General features: G+C 41.5%; 1 pseudogene; it reads left to right on the top strand.

Annotated features, from left to right (window-relative positions):
- The first annotated feature begins 5,029 nt into the window (after positions 1-5,029).
- On the top strand, positions 5,030-5,762 carry LOC125113079 (14-3-3 protein gamma-like; annotated as a pseudogene).
- The last annotated feature ends 13,693 nt before the right edge of the window (positions 5,763-19,455 follow it).

Genomic DNA, 19,455 nt, shown 5'->3' with positions numbered 1-19,455 from the left:
AATAAACATCACAGGGCTTGTGGATAAAATGGGGTTGGGGCCCCACATTCAAAAACTGTGTCAATGACATACAAAAATTCACCTAGTTAAAATGGTAGCAGGGTTTTGCACATCAAATGATTAAGAAATACATTAGTACAACAGTAAGTATGGCACTTTGCTTCAAGAAAGATCTGAAGTTGGCTCCTGGAAGTGGGTGTTGGAAGGGATGTTGGCTCCTGGACCTGGGTAGCTGTGTGACGGTGGAGGGTAGACGGTATCAGTTATCTGATACCAGATGTGGAAGGATATGATGAGCTAGGATAACTCTGATGTCTGTGGCCTGGCTACGTGTGCGTTTTTTGTTTTGTTCTGTTTTGTTTTTTGTATTCCTAGGTGGCTTGGTGTGACTGGGTGCAGTTTTCTGCTTTCAGCTAGTGTTTCTTGAAGATGAAATCATTCATCAGCAAATGTGAAATTTGCAGTAGGTTCAAATTGTTCCCTCATCTATCAAATGCATTGGAACAAATTAGCATTTCTGAGACAAGCATTATAGCAGACTCGACTCTACTGTTCCGACCTTTATGGGTATTGACCCACATAGCCTTCACAGTTCTAACCCAGGATGTGGTTACTAGGAGAGATTCCCATGAGGCAGTAGAGATGACCTCTAAATGAGGGGCCTGGCAGATCTCACAGGGTCTGTCCCCCTATATACCTCATGCTAAACTCTCAAGCTTCCCTGAGAATCCACAATGCAAATTGCTGCTTTCCAAGGCCCAGCCAGCCTGCTCAGGGCCAATGGCCCAGCCACCTGCTTCTCAACTGACAAAGAAAATATAGCATCAAAATCTTAGTTCCCAGATGAATGTTTTCCTCTCCTCTCTTTTAAAAATTCTGTTTTGCTTTTGTTCACTGCCAACGGCCTATTAGTTGTTCTGCCTCATACATGTAAATAGATTATTTGTATGCAGATAACTACCTAAGTGTCTCTGAGTGGCTCAGAGGTTAAGTAACTTTTCCAGGATTTTGCAGCTAACCAGGGCCAGAACCGGAATTAGAACCCAAGTCTGTCTCTCTCCAACACTTTTTGCTCTTTTTTTTCACTCTTGCTACTCAGCTTCCCCCAACGGTGAAGCACAAGATTCCTCACAGAGTGGAAGAGAGTGTGCTGGTGGGGAGGTCAAGGCTGGAAAGGCAGGTGCAGGTTGGGTGTTTGCGAGAGGTCCATCCCTGGTGAGAAATAGCTGTCCCTGACCCAAGAAGCACGGCTTCAAAGGGCCTTTCCACCCTGAGTGGAGGCCGGTCAGGGGTGGGGGTGAGGGCCCCAGGAGGACTGCAGGCCATATGGGGCAGAGATGGGGTGCCAGGCTTTGTGCCCAAGAAGGAGAGTGGGACTAGAAACCTCAGTTTACAGTTGGGGATTATAGGGATGAGTAATCCAGGACATAGAATATTCACAGTTGGATTTTCTCTTATGACCCTTCTGTTTAATTATATAGTCATAACCTGACCATGACCTAGACAGCAGCAGAGAAAATAAGAGATTGGAGCATGGTAGGGAGGAAAGCAGCAAAGAGGGCAGTGAGGAGAAAAGAATAACATGCAAAATCCAAACATCATCAGTTTTGGCTTTCAAAAGCATTTGACAGTATTTTATTTTTTATTTTATTTTATTTATTTATTTATTTGTCTTTTTGCTATTTCTTTGGGCCGCTTCTGCGGCATATGGAGGTTCCCAGGCTAGGGGTCGAATCAGAGCTGTAGCCACTGACCTACGCCAGAGCCACAGCAACGCGGGATCAGAGCCGCGTCTGCGACCTACACCACAGCTCATGGCAACGCCGGATCGTTAACTCACTGAGCAAGGGCAGGGACCCAACCCGCAACCTCATGGTTCCTAGTCGGGTTTGTTAACCACTGCGCCACGACGGGAACTCCCTTGACAGTATTTTAAAAGAAAGTTAACTCTGTCTGTAAAATGAAAGGCATAAGTCAACTTGAAAAGCGACTTTAAATAACAAAAGAAAAATGTTTGCAACATAGTTGAAAGATATCCTTAATACAAAAATGTTACATGTTTATATATTAAATATGTTTATACATATATATTTACTGTTTGCATATTAAATATTATATAATATATTTTTATTACAAAGTCACAATACTACTTTATTTTTTTTAAATTTATTTACTTTTTAAATTTTTTTGATTTTTAGGGCTGCACCTGTGGCATATGGAGGTTCCCAGGCTGGGGGTCAAATCGAGCTACAGCTGCCAGCCTACACTACAGCCACAGCAACGCAGGATCCAAGCTGCATCTGCGAACTACACCATAGCTCACAGCAACAGTGGATCCTTAACCTGCTGAGTGAGGCCAGGGATCGAACTCGCAACCTCATGGTTCCTAGTTGGATTCGTTTCCGCTGTGCCATGACAGGAACGCCCCACGATACTACTTTAAAATAAAATAAAGATGGGGGCAAAGGACATGAATAAACAAAGAAATACACAGAGATTTTCAATCCCACAAGTATTTGTTGTGGTCTCTGCACGTGGGTGGAAAAAGAATGTTCCAGATTTAAAGCAAGGTGTAGAAAAAACAAGTTTATTGAGGCAAGAGACACTGTCAACACAGTGGGCTGACTTCCTGGTAATCCAGGAGAGCCCACTCTGGTCGCATTTTCCAGTCTGTTTTTACAGCCCAACGACAAAGGAGTGCGAGGAGTGGTCTTGCTATACACCTGTAGACCTGCTGATTGGCTGGGGAAGGGTGGGGTCTTCTGTTACACTTGCTGCTTGGTTGGGGGCATATGTTGCCCCTCTAGGTGCAGGGTAAAGAGTGGGCCACATACCTTTCCTAGTAGGGGGCAGGAAGGAATAGGCCAAGTTGCTGGGGTGGGGAGGTCCTGAGGAACATTTTAACAATTACAATGAGCCAGGTGGGATGATAAGGGTCCGGCAATTCTTATCTTGGTTTCAGGCTTTTGAGTTTTTTCTCCTTGGAGACATCTTGAATTCCCATAGTATTTAAAGAAATGCAAAATCAAAACAAGATATCATTTTTAAAAAAATCACATTTGTAAAGATTTAAAATAAATGACAATAGCCAGGATTGATGAGTACACAAACACACATTCATAATTGCTCTTGGGATTATAAATTGGTATATTTCTGGAAAGGAATTTGTGAATACAAAATGAAAATCTTGGAGAGTTCTCATTGCGGCTCAGTGGTTAACGAATCTGACTAGGAACCATGAGGTTGCAGGTTCGATCCCTGGCCTTGCTCAGTGGGTTAAGGATCCAGCGTTGCCGTGAGCTGTGGTGTAGGTTGCAGATGCGGCTCGGATCTGGTGTTGCTGTGGTTCCCTTAGCCTGGGAACCTCCATATGCCGTGGGAGCGGCCCTAGAAAAGGCAAAAAGACAAAAAAAAAAAAGAAAATCTTAATATTTTACTTCCATTCTTCAAAATCCACTTCTCAGAATTTATCTAAAGGAAGGAAAAGTAATCAAAGACGTATGTCCACAGGAAAAACTGGAAACTGCCTAGTGGATAATCACCAGAATTTGGTTAAGTTCCTATGGATGCATTAGTGCAGTGGAATACAACACATTCACTAAAAATAACTTTGTGGAAGAATATACAGCAGTGAGGGAAAAATTCATAAAAGAGGAGTTCCCTGAAGGATCAGTGGGTTAAGGATTCAGCGTTGTCCCTGCTATGCCTCTGGTTACTGCTGTGGGGGCTTCTAATACCAGGACTGAGAACTTCTGCATGCTGCAGGAGTGGCCAAAAAAAAAGTTCATAAAACAGTGTGAAGTAAAATGTTTACAAAATGGTTTAAGCCATGTGATCATGTGATCTCAAAAATTTCAAAAGAGCTATACACAATGAAAAAAAAAATAAGCCTAGCATTAAATATATCCAAATATTACTATTGGCATTCTCTGAGTGGTGGTGACTTTTGCCCTTTTTGCTTGTTGATACATTCAACGGTAAGTATTAGTTTATAATAAAAGAGTAAATGTTTTGTGAGTTTTTAAGATGAAGATTTATCTTCCTAAATGAATTTTTCTCAGGTGGTTATCAACAGGAGTTTAAATTCCTTGAGAGGACAGCCACAGAATCCCAGACCTGATAAGACCTTCTGGCCAACTAGTGCAATGCTTTCCCTAGGCTTATGCTGATCACTGCCCAGTTGGGCCTCACGCCGGTGGAGTGGGTCAGCACTAGAACTTTAAAAAAACTGTGTGCATATGTACAGAATTATAACATGAACTGTATTTTTATGTGGGTGGTAGTGTGGAAATAAAAAGTTTGAGACACACTACAGCTGTCCCACCAAGTGCTGCCCAGCCCGGCTGAGCCCTTCTAGTGATGGGGAACTCACTGCCTTTTGCTTGTTTTGACTGTACGTACTGTCAGGCAGCTTTCCTTATACTTAATGAGCTCTGGCTTCTTATCATGCCTGATCACTTCCAACTCCTTCCTCCTGGGCAGCACTTCAGAAGGCTGAAGGCAGCCACCAAGTCAGACCTGATCCTGGGTCTGCCTGCCCCCACTCCCAAGATCTAGAGCCCTTGCCTTCCCTGGTTCTTCTTATGTCATTCTCTCCCAGCAATCCCTCCAATAACGTGACAGCACGTGCGCATGCGCACTCCCGTCTGCCGCACGCACGCACGCATGCACGCATGCCGCACGCACTTGCGCACACACCCCACCTCCAGGACCGAGGCCCTCGTGCCAGGCCGTTCTGCTCATTAATTAATCCATAGAGTCATTCAGTATCTTTAAGGGAGCACCCACTGTGTGCCCAGCTCTGTGCCGGGTGCCGGAGAGAGACACCCCTCGCCTCCTGCCCCCAGAGAATAAGACCTGACAGAATAAGATCTTGGGGGCACAGCTCGGTCCGCCCCTCCACCAACACCTCAGCCGCTTGCTTCATGGGTCAGTCCCTCCAGCACACGGACTCCAGGTAGCCACAGCTGCTCTCTGAGCCCTTCCGGCCTCTCGGGTCTCCTCGCCCGGCCTGACTCAGCCTGTGGAGATGATGGGCCGCGAGCACCTGGTGCAGGAAGCCCGGCTGGGGGAGCAGGAGGAATGCTACAACGACCGGGCTGCGGCCATGAGGAATATGACAGAGCTGAATGAGCCGCTGTTCGGTGAAGACAGAGACTGTCTCTCTGAGGCCTGCAAGAATGGAGTTGGGGCACGCCATTCTTCCTGAAGGGTCACGAGTAGCATTGAGCAGAAGACATCTGCAGATGGTCATGAGAAGACAGGGAGGGTCCGTGCTTACCAGGAAAAAATAGAGAAGGAGTTGGAGGTGTTAGTTCAGGATGTGCGGAACCTGCTGGCTAATTACCTGATCAAGAACTGCAGTGAGACCTCGTATGAGAGCAACATGTCTTACCTGAAGATGAAAGGGGACTATTACGGCTGCCTGGCAGAAGTGGCCCCTGGAGAGAAGAGGGCGAGTGTCGTGGTGTCATCTGAGAAGGCCTGTTGCGAAGCCCATGAGAACAGCAAGGGGCACACGCAGCCCACTCATCCCATTAGGTTAGACCTGGCTCTTGACTACTTGGTTTTCTACTGTGAGAGCCAGAACACCCTGGAGCAAGCCTGCCACTTGCCCAAGATGGCTTTTGCCATCTTGGAGCTCAACACTCACCAAGGACCTCTGCCAGGACTCCACCCTCGTCGTGAAGCTCCTCCTTGATAACTTCATGCTCTGGACAAGCCATCAGTAAGACGACGACGGTGGACAAGGCAACGATTAAGGTAGACAGGCAGCGCACGCTGATGCTACTACCACGGGCTTTATTTTTTTTCCTCCAGGAGTTGGGGGTCCTGTGGGAGAGGGAAAGGGAGGGATGACCTTCCTACGGAAAAACGCATGACCTGACCTATCTTTGACCGCCTCTGACATTTTCATCAAAATACCACTAGTGGAAAGTCAAGGCTAGCTGTGCTGATACTGGAACAGCAGCCTCAGACTGGCACATGGACTGTTATGTAGATTAATGCAAATGGAGCTGTCTTTAACTTATTGCTAGAAAATAGGGTTTGAAGATGAAAAGAAAACTTGTTTTTGTTTTTTAAGATGAGAAGAAAACTTAAATGGAGTGGCCCTCACTCAGTAAGTTCTATGGTTCTAGTAAGGATTTTTATGTACGTATGTTCTTGTTTTTTGAGTTTTGGGTATTTCCTTCCTATTTCATCTGTTTTAGCTGTGCATTTTTTTTTCCAGGGTGTACTCTACCAGACATGAAACAGTTTAAATCCCAAGCTGATAGACTTAGAACATATGATGTATCTATCCTTATGGTTTAGGCCTTGCCAGTTTTCAGAAGTTTCTGATTAGTTGACAATATTAATACTAAATTGCAGTTTACAGTATTTCCGCATTACAGCCGTATGTAACATCAGACCATTGATTGTGTATTTCCTTTATCTTGGCTTTTACATCCTTATTCGGCTGTATCCAGGTTGGTTTTGCAGTTATCTATCTCCTAGGCCAAAGGGCTTGCCTGAAGAGAAGCAAAGCTGCTTTAGGTTTTGTTTAATAAGTGCTTGGCAGTTAGCTGTTGGGTGTTTGCCCTTTCTTCTTGAGTTAAATCCACCATAAAAATTATTGATCACTTTGATAGAAATGTTAAAATCCACAGAAATAGAGAAAAGTCTGTATGTCATCTATTGTATTGATATTATCAGAGAAATCCTGATTTTTAAGCTGCCACAGCTCCTTCTTTGGGGATTACACTGCCATTTCCTTCTTCACTTGAGTCGTCCCCACTCTACATTTTGCCACCGGCACTCATTCGGATGGGTTGAAAAGCTGTTGGGTTGTAGAAGCTAGTGGTCGTTTTGAGAAAGCACATGATGCAGTGTATGAGAATTCAGGTGCTAGGAGCTTTCTGGTGGAAAAATTCTAAAGCTGAGTTCCCACTGTGGCTCAGCAGGTTAAGAACATAGTGTCCTTGAGGATGTGGATTTTGATCCCTGGGCAAGCTGCAGCATGGGTCGCAGACGTGGCTTGGATCCTGCATTGCTGTGGCATAGGCCTCAGCTGCAGCTCCGATTTGATCCCTAGCCAGGGAACTTCTGTATGCCACAAAACATGGAAAAATAAAAATGCTAAAGAAAGAGCTCTAGTCATAAACATTCTGCCCAACTTCAGGAAAGCTGTAAGTGTATCAGTTTTTCCTTCCTGAAAACACTCCTTCCCCAGATAATCATTGTTCGTAAAGTCATTATCAGATGATAACATCAGATAATAAGTACTGAACTCCTCTTTGACACAAAAAAAGAAATCGAAAAGACCCAGCCACCTGCCGTGGGGAGCTCCTGTTCTGGTGGAGTAAGATGAGTCAGCACAGATCATCTTTGTCTTGACTAAGCTGTGTTGCCCCTGACAGCCATCTAGACTTACATTCACCCAGGGACCTCAGCCTGTTGTCTTCCCTCTGCCTGAGCACAGAGATGCCAGCCTCTATGTATCATACTGGCAATGCCTGCTACCTGCCCTCCAGCTCCTCTGGGCCTTGGCCAGCTCCCACATGAGGCTCGTTCTCCAGCAGGTAGCCCAAAGCCACACAAACCTCTGCCCTTCACTTTCCCCCTTCCCACAGAGGCTCCAAAGCCTCCTGAGGACTGATAACCTGTGCCAGTCACCTCCTGCACAGGTGGGAGAATAAAACAGAACCATCCACTTGGAATTTACTTGCTTCTAAACGTAAAGTTCTATGCCAGCTCTTTTGTGCTGGTTATCTGATTCGTCTGGTTTTTTGTTTTTTTTTTTAGGGGCCGAACCCTCGGCCTATGGAAGTTCCTAAGCTGGAGGTTGAATTGGAGCTATAGCTTCTGACCTATGCCACAGTCACAGCAGTGTGGGATCCAAGCCTCCTCTGCGACCTACACCATAGCTTATGGCAATGCTGGATCCCTGACCCACTGAGTGAGGCCAGGGATCGAACGCTCATCCTCGTGGATACTAGTCGGATTTGTTTCTGTTGCAGCACAGCAGGAACTCCTGTTTGGTCATTTTTTTAAAGCTATGATTTACTAACTATACACTGTGTTTGGCATTTTGACATATTCTCTCTAATCATTGAAACTTCCTAAAGTAGGTGTTATTATTCCTGTTTTATAGATGAGAAATTTAGACACAGATGTTAGTTTTTTGTACAAATACTGTCTATTGAGCACCAGTCTGTGCAAGGTATGAGGCTAGAAACAGAGTTACAGGCAGTGGGGAGCGAGACTGCTAGTCTCTGTCCTCCTCAGTCTGGTCAAGAAGCAGATGTTAAACAGAAAAGGCAAGCAAATAATTATAATTGTGGTAAGTGCTATGAAGGAACGTAGAGAGCATTCTAGGGACTAGAGCAGGAGCAGTTACTTGAGTGGGGCAGGGGACATGCAGGAGCTAAGGGAGGAGCAGGAATTAGCCAGGTAGGGGTGGGGCAAGACAGCTGTGAGCAGAGCAATGGCACATGCTAAGGCCTGGAGGTGGTTAGAAACCTGGCCTAATCAAGGATCTGTAGGTGGGTTCCCCCTGTGGCACAGTGGGTTAATGATCTGGTGGTGTCTCTGTGGCATCTTGGGTTTGACACCTGGCGCAGTGGGTTAAGGATTAGGCATTGCCGCAGGTGTGGCATAGGTTGCAGCTGCGACTCAGATTTGATCCGTAGCCTGGAAACTTCCATACACCATGGGTACACCTGAAAAAGAAAAGAGGTAAAAAAAGGATTTACAAGAAGGCCAAAGAAGGCCAGAGAGATTGGGGCCAAGCCAGACAGATGAATGTAATGAAGCTAGAAAGCTGGGGAGGAGTCAGATCCTTCAGGTTTTCAAACTCTTCTGGCATAAGAATATCCTGGGGGAGCTGATTTCAAGGCTGGCTCTGGAGCCTACTCTCCACCAAGTCTCACCCAGAGCACCTGCACTTTGACTTATTTCCCTAAGTTATGCTGAGGCAGGTGGCCAGAAGAGGACACTTCAAGAAGTATAGATGTACTCATTCATCTATCATGTATCATTCATGTATCACTCATTTGAAGGATCTGGGACTTTTCCTAAGGAGGCGAAGCTATTGAGACCAAGACCATGTGGCAGGCTACCTGGCACAGATTTGAACCCAGTTTTATCTGATTCCCAAACCGGGGGGACACTGTCTCTTCCTAAAGGGAAGGTGGTATCAGGTGGGTACACTGAGGGCTGGCGGAAGGATCCTCCAGATGAGGGAATGGTGTCAGCCAGAATCTTTGTGGCTCAGAAGTGGGTGAGGCAAGGCAGCCACAGAGCTGCTGGCCTGAGCAAAGACTAGATGCAGGTCTCCTTTCCCCAAAATCTCATAGGGGCCTTGCATGTTTCCACCCCAAGTGCTTTTTCATCTCAGTATCATTTTGGCTTTACAAATACTGTACCACTGTGAAGAAGAGTTTACCGGGACCATTTTCCATCTTTCCCAATGAATACACTGAAGTTTACCTAGATAAAGCCACTGTGAAAGAATTTCAATCTACAAGGGAACCTGAGGACATAGTGTGGAAAATCTCATGTGTATGCCCTCAGGAAAATAAAACTTAAGGACTGAGAGACTAATTTTTCATAAATGCCTGATTAACAGAAAACTAGTAATATTGGAATTTTCTTAAATAACAGTGAGTTAATCAGGGATTGCTTCATATCAGCCTTGGGCAATTCTGCTTATGGTTTCCAGAGTCATGAAGAAGAAATGACCCAGTTAGGTTGGTCTTACAAAATGAACTGGATTGAACTTTGTATGATGACTATTTTTTTATGTGTACCCAGGAAATTTTCAGAACTGGTCTCTGTTTTTTTTTTTTTTTTCCTTAGCAGACTCTGAATTCTTCCTTCTGTACATTCCCTGGTCATAAATACAGCCTACCCCAAACCCTTAGCCGGCTTGCCAGTAGCTTGCTGTAGTTTGCATATCCTGAATTGCACTTCTTCTGCAATTCTGGAATAAACCCATCTTTTTGAAAAATTTGAGCTTGTCTCATTTTACCTTTTCATTTAGGTCAATATTCCTTGGGGTCAGAGATGGAATCCAAAGGCAATGACCGCTGAAGGACTGTGACCCTTGGAATTCAGCCAGGTGCTTGAACTGAACCCCTTGTACTCATCATTTCCATGAGTTACTGATGGCTTCCAGTTTGGTGAGTTCTCCCCTTGGTTAAACTCTCTGACTTTATTTGGGATGTATTCAAAGGCTCTGTCCTTTTTGGCAAGTGCTCATTTGTTTTCTTATTGGGATTATGCTAGAACTTTGGTATAATTCCTCTGGAATTCTTGAGAGCAAAAATGAATGAATGAATGAATGAAATAATCAGTGGGCACATGTCAAGCAAATAAACACTCCTAGAGCACACACACACACACCCCCCCGCCCTTGTTATGAGAGACTTTGGTCTTGAAGCAAGATTCCCATGAGAGGATAAACTGGTCATGGACAAGCCAGGTTGACATTAGGTCATCTGCCAACCGCAATATAGTTTCTGTGCAACAAGGGACACCTGGTCACGGGTTGAACAACTAGGACAAAGGCCCTGCCAGGGGGGAAAATTTTTAAAAAAGGAAAGAATCCTATGAAAGGCACTATGTGAAACAAAATACAACTCCCAACCCTGAAACCACCTTCTTGAGGCTATTTAGGAATTTTCTTTTGCTCTGAAGAAAACCTCTGAGATCTGTGCTTTTAGTCTTCTCAATGTTCTAAAGGTGGCCCTCCTTCAGGAACTCTGGCTTGATTTATGTTCAAAAATTATGGTTTAGATGCATTTTCGATTAAAGGGACCAACCTTACTAAAGATAATTTAGAACTTCAGTGGCCAGCCTTAGATCCCCCCCAAACTTGTTTTTCTATAAATCAAATTGGAAGACCAAGGCAATAGAACTAAACAAACAGATGAACTGATAACTGGAGGCTTCTAAAATATTCAGAATTCTAAAATTGCCTCTTTATAAAATACTATTTCTAAGTTAACAGAAGCACATAATCGAAAGATTTTTTTCTAGGTTTATTTTAAATTTTTTTTATTGAGATATAGTTGACGTACAATATTATAGAAGTTACTGATGTATAACATAGTAATTCACGATTTTTTTTTTTTTGTCTTTTCTAGGGCTGCTCCTGCGGCATATGGAGGTTCCCAGGCTAAGGGTCTAATCAGAGCTGTAGCCACCAGCCTACGCCAGAGCCACAGCAACACAGGATCCAAGCCGTGTCTGTGACCCACACCACAGCTCACGCCAACGCCGGATCCTTAACCCACTGAGCAAAGCCAGGGATCGGACCTTCAACCTCATGTTTCCTAGTCGGAGTCGTTAACCACTGAGCCATGACGGGAACTCTAGTAATTCACAATTTTTAAAGGTTATACTCTGTTTATAGTTACTGTAAGATAATTGACTATATTCTCTGTGTTGTACAGTATATCTTTGTAGCATATTTATTTTATATGTAATAGTTTGTATCTACTATACAAACTACTCTTACTTGTCCCTACTCCTATCTCCCCCCACCCCCCGCACCCCCGTAACCATTGGTTTTTTCTCTATATCTGTGAGTCTGTTTCCTTTTGGTTATATTCAGGAGTTTGTTTTATTTTTCAGATTCCACATATGAGTGATATTATACAGTATTTGTCTTTCTCTGACTTACTTCCCGTAGCATAGTTTGTTTTTTGTTGTTGTTGTTGTTTTGATTTTTAGGGCCACACCTGCAGCATATGGAGGTTCCCAGGCTAGAGGTCTGATCGGAGCTACAGTTGCTGGCCTACCCTATAGCCACACCAGATCTGAGCTGCGTCTGCGACCTACACCACAGCTCACAGCAACACTGGATCCTTAACCCACTGAGTGAGGCCTGGGATTGAACCTGCAACCTCATGGTTCCTAGTTGGATTCGTTTCCCCTGCGCCACTACAGGAACTCCCTTTAGCATAGATTTTTAAAAAGCATTTGAGGCTTCTTATTCAGCAGCACCAGCCAAGGTTTCCCCTAATCCCATTGCTCTACCTCCTCTATATCCACCTTTACCCTCTTCTAATATCCTTCCTATAGCTGAACGCCCCTTCTTTTCTAGTGCTGAACCCTTACCAACTGAGCCTGTTAAAACTCTCCTTTTTATTTTTTTAAAAAGACATGATGCTAAATATATAATTTATTGTTATAAGGAAATATATAGTACTTATAGATTATGTATTTCAATAGCATAAATGATCTCTACGCGATATAGACATTTGATAGAAGAAAACATTAAAAGGAAAATTAGAAGGGGGTTAATAGGATGAAAACAGGAAAACAATTTTTTTCAAACCGTTGTAAAATAAAAGAAAATAACTGTCTTATGTACAGCCATTTTAATGATTCCCTTGTTCATTTTTGCTGTGAAATGCACTGAAAATCTCAAAGTGAGTTATAGTTCATGTGTTATAAAGATTAAAATAATGATAAAACTAGAGAACAAAGAAAAAAAAGGAAGATTAACACAAAGTAAACACCAAATAGAAGTCATTAACATTGAAAGGGAACATCGCAGATACTGAAAGTTATTGTTCTTAAATGTTTTGTAAAATTTTTATTGTAGTTTATAATGTTCTGACAATTTCTGCTGTACAGCAAAGTGACCCAGTCATATGTATATATATTATGTATATATATATACATTTTCTCATATTATCTTCTATCACAAGTGATTGGATATAGTTCCCTGTGCTATACAGCAGACATCATTGCTTATCCATTCTAAATGTAATAGTTTGCATCTACTAACCCCACATTCCCAGTCCATCCCGCTCCCTCCCCCTCCCTCTTGGCAGCCACAGGTCTGCTCTCCATGTCTGTAAGTCTGTTTCTGTTCTGTAGATAGGTTCATTTGTGCCACATTTTAGATTCTATGTATAAGTGATATCTATGTATGGCATTTGTCTTCCTTTTTCTAACTTACTTAGTATGAGAATCTCTAGTTGCATCCATGTTGCTGCAAATGGCATTATTTTGTTCTTTTTTTATGGCTGAGTAGTATTCCATTGTGTATATGTATCACACCTTCTTAATCCATTCATCTTTTGAGGGACATTTAGATTGTTTCCATGTCTTGGCTATTGTGAATAGTTTTGTTATTAACATATGGGTTCATGTATCTTTTAGAATTGTGGTTTTGTCCACATATATGCCCAGGAGTGGACTTGCTGGATCATACCATAGTTCTATACTGAGTTTTCTGAGAAACCTCCATACTGTTGTCCATAGTGATTGTACCAGTTTCATTCCCACCAACAGCGTAAGAGGATTTTCTTTTCTTCACACCCTCTCCAGCATTTGTTATTCGTGGACTTATTAATGATGGCCATTCTGACTGTGTGAGGTGGCGCCTCATGGTAGTTTTGATTTGCACTTCTCTAATAATTAGTGATATTGAGCATTTTTTCATGTGCCTACTGGCCATCAGTATGTCTTCTTTGGAGAAATGTCTATATTCAGGTTTTCTGCCCATTTTTCAATTGAGTTGTTTGCTTTTTTGCTGTTGAGTAATATGAGTTGTTTGTATATTTTAGAGATTAAGCCCTTGTCCGTTGCATTGTTTACAACTATTTTCTCCCATTCTATAGGTTGTCTTTTTTTTTTTAATGGTTTCCTTTGCTCTGCAAAAGCTTTTAAGTTTGATTGGGTTCCATTGGTTTATTTTTGTTTTTATTTCTATTGCCTTAGGAGACTGATCTAAAAAAAAGCGCTTGTACTGTTGTTGTCAGAGAATGTGTTGCGTATGTTCTCTTCTAGGAGTTTTATATCTCTTATGTTTAGGTCTTTAAGCCATTTTGAGTTTATTCTTGGGGATGGTGTGAGATTGTGGTCTAGTTTCATTGATTTACATCCAGCTGTCCAGTTTTCTCAGCACCACTGGCTAAAGAGACTGTCTTTTTCCTATTTTATATCCTTGCCTCCTTTGTTGAAGATTAATTGACCATAGGTATCTGGGTTTATTTCTGGGTTCTCTATTCTGTTCCATTGGTCTGTATTCTGTCTTGGTACCAGTACCACACTGTCTTGATTACTGTAGCTTTGTAATATTGTCTGAAGTCTGGGAAAGTTATGCTTTGTTTTTTTTCCTTAGGCTTGCTTGGCAATTCGAGGTCCTTTATGGTTCCATGTACATTTTTGGCTTCTTTGTTCTAGTTCTGTGAAAGATATGATGGGTAACTTGATAGGGATTGCAGTAAATCTTTAGATTTCTTTGGGTAGTATGGCCATTTTAATGATGTTAATTCTTCCAATCTAGGAGCATGGAATATCTTTCCATTGCTTTGACTCCTCTTTAATTTTTTTGATTAATGTTTTGTAGTTCTCAGTGTATAAGTCTTTCACCTCTTTGGTCAGGTTTATTCCGGGGTATTTAATTTTTTGGCGTGCAATTTTAAAAGGTATTTTTTTATATTCCTTTTTCTGATATTTCATTGGTAGTATACAGAAATGAAACCAATGTCTTTTATTTTTTATTTTTATTTTTTTGTGGCCACACTTGCAGCATATGGAGATTTCCAGGCTAGAGGTCAAATCAGAGTTACAGCTGCTGGCCTATGCCACAGCCACAGCAATGCAAGATGCAAGCCTCAACTGCAGTCTGCACCATAGCTCATGGCAACACTAGCTCCTTAACCCACTGAGCGAGGCCAGGGATCGAACCTGCAACCTCATGGTTCCTAGTTGAATTCATTTCTGCAGCACCATGACAGGTACTCCAGAAGTGCAACTGATTTCTGAATATTAATCTTGTTTATCCTACCACTTTGCTGAAATTGTTGATAAGTTCCAGTAGTTTTTGTGTGAAGTCCTTAGGGTTTTTCTATATGTAGTATTGTGTTATCTGCATATAGTGATGGTTTTACTAGTTCTCTTCCAATTTGGATACCTTTTATTTTTATTTTTATTTTTATTTATTTTTTGTCTTTTTGCCTTTTCTAGTGTTGCTCCCATGGCATATGGAGGTTCCCAGGGCAGGGGTCTAATCGGAGCTACAGCCGCCGGCCTACACCAGAGCCACAGCAACGCGGGATCTGAGCCGCATCTGCGACCTACACCACAGCTCGCGGCAATTCCGGATCCTTGACCCACTGAGAAATGCCAGGGATTGAATCTGCAACCTCATAGTTCCTAGTCAGATTTGTTAAACACTGAGCCACGATGGGAACTCCCAATTTGGATACCTTTTATTTCTTTTGTTTGTCTGATTGCTATGGCTAGGACTTCCAATACTATCTTGAATAAAAGCAGTGAGAGTGGGCATCCTTGTTTTGTTGCAAATTTGAGCAGAAAGGCTTTTAGCTTTTTTCTGTTGAGTATTATATTGGCAGTGGGTTTGTCATAAATGGCTTTTATTATGTTAAGATATGTTCCCTCTATACTGACTTTGGTAAGAATTTTTATCATCAATGGATGGTGGATTTTGTCAAATACTTTTTATGCATCTATTGAGAGGATCATGTTGTTTTTGAGTTTTGTTAATGTGGTGTAAGACAGTTGATTTGCATATGTTGAACCGTCCTTCTGAACTTGATATAAATCCTACTTTGTCGTTGTGTGTGATCTTTTTGATGTGTTGCTGGATTGGGTTAGCTAAAATTTAGTTGAGGGAGTTCCTATTGGGGCTCATGGGTTAAGAACCTGACTAGTGGGAGTTCCCATCATGGCTTAGCCCTGATGAACCCGACTAGGATCCATGAGGATGTGGCTCAGTCCCTGACCTCACTCAGTGGGTTAAGGATCAGGGATTGCCCTGAACTGTGGTGTAGGTTTTAGACGTGGCTTGGATCCAGAGTTACTATGATTGTGGCATTGGCTGGCGGCTACAGCTCCAGTTTGACCTCTAGCACTTCCATATGCCGTGAATACGGTCTTAAAAAGACAAAAAACAAAAACAAAAACCTGAGTAGTATCCATGAGGATGCAAGTTCAATCCCTGGCCTCACTTAGTGGGTTAATGATCCAGTAATGCCAGAAGCTGTGGCGTAGGTCACAGATATGGCACAGATCTGGCATTGCTGTGGCCTAGGCTGATAGCTGCAGCTGTGATTCAACCCCTGGCTTGGGAACTTCCATACGCCACAGGTGCGGCCGTAAAAAGAAAAATTAAATAAATAAATAAAATTTTGTTGAGAATTTTTGCATCTATATTCATGAAGGATATTGGCCTATAATTTTCTCTTATGGTAATATATTTGTCTGGTTTTGCTATTACGGGGATGGTGGCTTCATAGAATGTCTTTGGGAGTGTTCCTTCATCTTCAGTCTTTTGGGAAAGTTTGAGAAGGATGGGTATAAATTCTTTTTTGTATGTTTGCTAGAATCGCCTGTGAAGCCATCTGGTCCTGGACTTCTGTTTACATATTGGTCTGTTCAAATGATCTGTTTCTTATTGATTCAGTTTTAGTGGGCTGTATGTTTCTAGTAAGTTGTCCATTTCTTCTGGGTTGTCAAATTTGTTGACATATAATTGTTTGTAGTATTTTCTTATGTTTTTTGTATTTCTGCATATTAGTTGAGATTTTTCCTTTTTTATTTCTTAGTTTGTTTGGGTTCTCTCTCTCTTCTTGGTGAGTCTGGCCAGACGTTTGTTAATTTTGTTCACCTTGTCAAAGAACCAGCTATTGTTTTGTTTGTTTTTTTGTTTTCTAAGGCTGCACCTGCAGCATATGGAAGTTCCCAAGCTAGGGGTCAAATCAGAGCTACGGCTACTGGCCTGTACCATAGCTCACAGCAATGCCAGATCCTTAACTCACTGAGCAAGGCCAGGAATTGAACCCACATCGTCATGGATGCTAGTCGGGTTCTTCAACCACTGAGCCACAGCAGGAATTCCAACTAGCTCTTAGTTTTACTGATTTTTTTCTCTATTGTTTTTTCAAATCTCTATTTGATTGATTTCCTCTCTGATCTTTATAATTTCCTTCCTTCTGCTGACTTTTAACATTTGTTCTTTTTATAATTCTTTTAGGTGGTAGGTTAAATTGTTGATTTGAGATTTTTCTCCTTTTTTGAGGAAGGCCTGTATCACTATGAACTTCCCTCCAAGAACTGCTTTTGGGGCATCCCAAAGATTTTGAATGGTTGTATTTTCGTTGTCTCGAGATATTTTTAAATTTCCCTTTTGATTTCCTCATTGACCCATTGGTTTTTTAGTAGCATGTTGTTTAGTCTTAATGTAGTCAGTTTTTCTTATTTCTTTTCCTGTGGTTGATTTCTAGTTTCATGCCATTAGGTCAGAGAAGATGTTTAAAATGATTTCTATATTCTTACGTTTGTTGAGGTTAGTTTTGTGCCCCAGTATGTGGTCAATCCTTGAGAATGTTCCATGTGCACTTGAAAAGAATGTATATTCTGGATTTTTGGATGTAACGCCCTGAAAATATCAATTAAGTTTAACTGTTCTATGGTGTCATTTAGGATCTCTGTAGCCTTGTTGATTTTCTATCTAGAGGATCTGTCCATTGATGTGATTGGGTGTTAAAGTCTCCTACTATTGATTGTATTCCTATCAATTTCTCCTTTTATGTCTGTTAGTATTTATTGTATGTATTTGGGTGTGCCTATATAAGGAGCATATATATTGATGATTATAATATCCTCTTCTTGAATTGGATCCTTTTATCATTAAATAGTGTCCTTCTTTATCTTTATGGTTTTTGTCTTAAAGTATATTTTGTCTAATATGAATATTGTGACTTCACTTTCCTGTCATTTCCCATTTGCATGAAATACATTTTTCCATCCCCTCCCTTTCAGTTTATGTGTCCTTTGCCCAGTGATGGGTCTCCCATAGACGGCATATTGTAGGATCTTTTTTTTTTTTTTTTAATCCAATCTGTCACTCTATGTCTTTTGATTGAAGCATTCAGTCCATTGATATTTAAGGTAATTATTGATAAATATGTATTGTCATTTTAACTTTTTTTCCAGTTTCTCCTTTGTTCCTTTTTCTCTCTTTCTTTCTTTCTTTCTTTTTTTTTTTGGTTGCATGATTTCTTTTTATTTTTTGCTTGTGTCATCTTCTTTTTAGTTTTTGTGAATGTATTTTTTTTTAAGGCCACCAGAGCTAAGTGTCAAATCAGAGCTGCAGTTGCTAGCCTACACTGCCACAGGAACTCCAGATCAGAGCCACATCTGTAACCTATCCACAGCTTGCAGCAATGCCAGATCCTTAACCCACTTGCCAGGCCAGGGATTGAGCCTGCATCCTCACAGACACTGTCAGATACTTAACCCACTGAGCCACAATAGGAATTTCATATTGTTTGGTTTTGATTTGTGATTGCTGTTTTTCAAGTATTTTAATCCCTTCCTATATTTGCTTACTTTAGACTGAGAGTCATATAGGCTCAAACACATTGTAAAAAAAAAAAAAAAAAAAGTCTAGATTTTCATACTCTCCTTACTCACATTTTGTGACTTTGATGTCCTTTTTTACATCTTCATATTTATCCTTTTGCTTCATATTTATCCTTGTGTTTATCATCACTTTCACAAATAGCTTCCTTTTTCTTTTTCATCTGTATACTGGCTTTTTTAAGTGATTACTTTCCAATTGTGATTTCCTCCATCCCATATCTTACTTCTTTCCTATTTAGAGTAGACCTTTCAATATTTCTTTTAGAGTGAGTTAGTTTTTCTGTATTCTCTTAGTTTTTGTTTGAGAAATTCTTTGTTTCTCCTAGTTTTTTTTTTTTTTTTTTTTGTCTTTTTAGGACTGTACCCATGACACATGGAGGTTCCCAGGCTATGGGTTGAATTTGAGCTGTAGCTGTGGGACTATATCATAGCCATAGCAACACAGGATCTGAACCGTGTCTGCAACCTACCCCACAGCTCACGGCTACGCTGGATCTTTAACCCATTGAGCGAGGCCAGGTATCGAACCTGCGTCCTCATGGATGCCAGTCAGATTCGTTTCCACTGAGCCATGATGGGAACTGCTATTTCTCCTATTTTAAATGATAACCTTGCTGGGTAGAGTATTCTAGGCTGCAAATTTTTCTCTTTTAAAACTTTGAATATATCTTGCCAGTCTCTTCTGGCCTGTAGCTTTTCTGCAGAGAAATCAGCTGATAGCCTTATGGGGGTCACCTTATAGTTAACTCTTTATTTTTATTTTGCTGCCTTTAGAATCTTCTTCTTTAGCTTTTGGCATTTTTATTATGTCTTTGTGTAAGTATGTTTGGGTTCAACTTGTTTGGGGCTCTCTATGATTCCTGTACCTGGATATCCATTTCATCTTTAGATTTGGAAAGTTTTCAGCCATAATTTCTTCAACTGTGTTTTCAGTGCTTTTTTGTTTTTCTTCTCCTTCTGGAATCCCTATTACTCATAGATTGGCATGCTTTATATTAGCCCATAGGTCTCCTATATTGCTTTCGCTTTTTTTTTTTTTCATTTGGTTTTCTGTCTGCTGTCCTG

The sequence above is a fragment of the Phacochoerus africanus genome, chromosome 1 (genome assembly GCF_016906955.1).
Source record: "Phacochoerus africanus isolate WHEZ1 chromosome 1, ROS_Pafr_v1, whole genome shotgun sequence".
Taxonomy (NCBI): domain Eukaryota; kingdom Metazoa; phylum Chordata; class Mammalia; order Artiodactyla; family Suidae; genus Phacochoerus; species Phacochoerus africanus.
Note: the sequence above shows the minus strand (reverse complement) of the source record. Positions and strands in the feature narration are given on the sequence as shown.